Here is a 3,902-nt window from a genome sequence, read left to right as displayed (position 1 = left end):
TGTTAGAGCCATATATATAAGCATATATACAAGATCCTTTCTTTCATGCACAACAAATCCTACTTCATGGATAAGTACCTACACACGTATGTTCATACACATTTCATACCTACATACATACATGCATACATACTTACTTACAAACATACATACATACAAGCTTTATTCCTTTGTGTACATTCAATCCCATTTAATACATATGTACATACTTTCATATATGTATAGTCATACATCTATTTACATACACCCGAAAACATACATGCAAACATAAACACATCTACAAGTACATGCTTACATACTTACATATAGTTATATAATGCATACAACGTATTTAGATAGCCTTCACACAAGTTTAGAGTTGAAGAATGCGAAAAATATGAAAGAACCAGCAATTGGCGCAAGAAGAAACCAATCTGGCGCAACCTTGTGCCAGTTCTGGCGTAATACAGAAGACATCAGTCAGGGGCGCAACCTTGTGCCAGGGGGGCGCAACCTTGCGCCTGGTTCAGACCTGCAACTTTTAGCATGACGAATTTTTACAGTTTTGGTCATAACTTTCTCATTTGTTGTCCGTTTTACCCGATTCTTCTTCCTACGTGATCGTAATTTAATCCTCTATCATATGGACTTGAAATCCCACGTTCGGTCTAAGGAAATTCTTAACTTTCGCGCTTTCGGCTTAATAATCATTTTTAAATTATTCGACCCGTTTATGTTTTCATCAAACCACTCATTTGTTTTAACCCAAAACATACATGAACATTATAACCATAATACTTTTATTTTATCCAGAGTTTCGTACTCGGGGTTTACGCACCCAATACCCGGTATTCATTAAACTCATTCATTCCATTTAAATCTACGAATCAAACTTTGTTACTAAAACCTCCACTTGTGCAAATATATATCTATTAAACCAAACTCACATCTGAGTCTTTTGACTATTAAACCACATCTCCGATTCCCGGATTGCGTACTTATGTGAAATTCTACTCATTAACCGGTTATACTACCATAGCCATTTCTTATACAACATTTCGATATAATCATAAGACCTCATTTTGACCCGTTTGGTCTACTTAGAAAAATTCACCGATTTCATTCAACTAAATCCATATTTGACATTATACATCATGTTTAATTAATTAAAACGCTACATTACTTGAACAAACTAAGAAGTGATTACGGAATCACTTACCTCGTGCATCCGGGTTCGTATCCGATTCCTTGTCTCCTCTTGACCCGTTAGCCTTTCATGCTTGAGTCCGTCTTGACATGATTCCTATACTTTCATGTCACCAAATCACATTTTCGTTAGCATACATCATTGTACATGTTAACGATCATATCAACCGCATATTTCAAATTTTACTTCCTTTAGTCACAACTAACAAGCATAAGACATATAATCAATTTCATATCCTTTCAAACTAATGTAATTCATCATGTCATCACAAATAACGCGTATTAACATAACATGTACCATGCGACTTCCTATGATCCTACCTTTAAGACAACAAATCAAATCATGCTTCTTATGCGTAGACGCGTAGTTGACTTTCAGAAGTCAGCGGTTTAACATGTAACTCATGACATAACCTCATATATCCGTATTATTATTTTAGGCTATAAAAGCATCACTATATATATATATATATATATATATATATATATAACAATCATGATGAAATATGCTTACATCCACACGATCACCTAACTACATACACATACGCATTCACATACACATACTTTCACATGTTAATGCTTTCATTATCTCACATTTGACCACCACATACAAGGTGAGCCTATTTAAACGAAGTCATAACATCATTACTAGCAAGTTCACATGTTTTGTATTTAGTGTACATCAAATCCTACATTACCAATAAGAAAATGGTCCAATACATGATGTGCATCCTCATCGTTCAAGCATATGGTACAAGCTCCTAATGCACATTTCCACCCAAATGATATCATCAACAACACCTTCTCATGAATTCCTTCTACTATGCGTCTCTTATATTCAACTATCATTAATTATATCATTATCATACTCAACACATATTCATTCATTAGTTAGCATGAAATTTCCCACACTATCCTACACTAGGCATTTCATCAAACACTTGGTGTGCGTACACCGTTTGATGCACAATGTACAACTAAATCATGCTTTCATTCCTATTTCTTATCTTCCTTCATCATCACCAGTAAGAATTACATTAATTTCATACCATCCTTTAATCTAACCTATATTTATGCATCACACACTAACTAGTTCATAATATTTAAACAAATTTCACAACTACAAGATCATCACATAACATCATACTACTTGAACAAGTGGGTTTTTGTCACACCCCTAATTTCCACGTGTCACCGGTGGGCCCGGTGGGGAGTATAGTGACGTAGTTGGCATCATCATAGACAAACAACACAATATATAAATGCACAGCGGAAGCAAAGATAGATTCATTTCAACTTTAATAAAATGTAATATCAAATATCACTAATAGTTGAAACGGATCCACAGGCGGATCAAAATAAAATAAGATATTTTTCAACAGATTTATTGTCATCCAAGCTTGCGAGACTTATTGTGGACGCTCTAGAAGACAGCCAACCTATTACGTGTAGTACCTGCATTTAAGCTTTTGGGAAAATACGTCAGTTTACACTGGTAAATACAATTTAACTTACTCATTTTGAAAAGGTTGAAAATTGATTTGAATGCTCAAGGCACAAAACGTTTTTATAACTTGGGTTAATTATTTATTATAATCTTGTGAACGAATTACATGTTACTTGTGCGTTCAGTAGCCCGGATCTTGTCCGGGTTAAAGATCAATAGACACACCACAATAATGAGTTATACACTGACAGGTGTATGCCTACACCTCGTGCTCTGGTCGTGGCCATCTCGTAAGATGATGCCAAGGATATCCGGGACATGTCATTAATCCCCCAAAGGCTTAAAGTAAACAAGACTGTTTAAACGAGCCGATCAAATTATTCAATTAATTACCCAAGGATGTAAGATTTGATGCTCGATCAAGCGGTATTCTATATACCGTAACCCAAGCCCGTATAGGGAAAATAAGTTAAAAGTATTTACCTTGGTATGTATAAATCACAACTAGCAAGTGAAGGTAGCTTTTACTGGTTCTTCTATTCTGGAACAAAGGTTTATATAACCTATTAGATTCCTAACGGATCTTTATTTAAGCCTAAGCTTAGACCGGTTAGTTTTAAGGACGATATGGTTCAAACGCACGATTAAGCGAAGACCGGATAGAACGTGATTTAGACCCGACAAGCTTGAATACTTGTATAATATGGGTATGCTAAATACATTCTGGATTTTGAGACAAAAATGATAATGTTTGACCCGTTTCGGTCAATTTATGCAAACTAGTTACATAAACCGAACCGAACGCTAAAAGAGCGTTACGGGTAACCATAAGAGTCATATGCAAGTTCCCTGAGATAATATGCTCTAAATATGTCATAATATCAGTAAGTTATGTTCTATTATGCCCCGAATGAATTTAAACTCATCTTATGCCTTACAAGGGCATTTTGGTCATTTAAAAGATTATAAAAGAGTTAAATTTGTAATCTGAGTTGTAGGTCTGACTTATACAGTAAAAATACTTAATTTAACATATTATAACAGTAGGGTATGACCCATATATGAAACTTATCATTTAAAATCAAACTATGCACCTTAGGGGTATTTTGGTAATTTCACAAGGGCTAAAAGTGTCAAAACTGGAAACCTGAATTCAAAAACTTATACTTATACTTACTGTTATTTTATAAAAATATACTAAGAATATCAGTAGGTGTCAACCTTATATGTTTAATATGGTTATAGTGCATACTAGGCGTTAAAAACGCTT

This window comes from Helianthus annuus, chromosome 15 (assembly GCF_002127325.2).
Source record: "Helianthus annuus cultivar XRQ/B chromosome 15, HanXRQr2.0-SUNRISE, whole genome shotgun sequence".
Lineage (NCBI taxonomy): Eukaryota > Viridiplantae > Streptophyta > Magnoliopsida > Asterales > Asteraceae > Helianthus > Helianthus annuus.
This window is presented reverse-complemented; position numbering follows the sequence as displayed.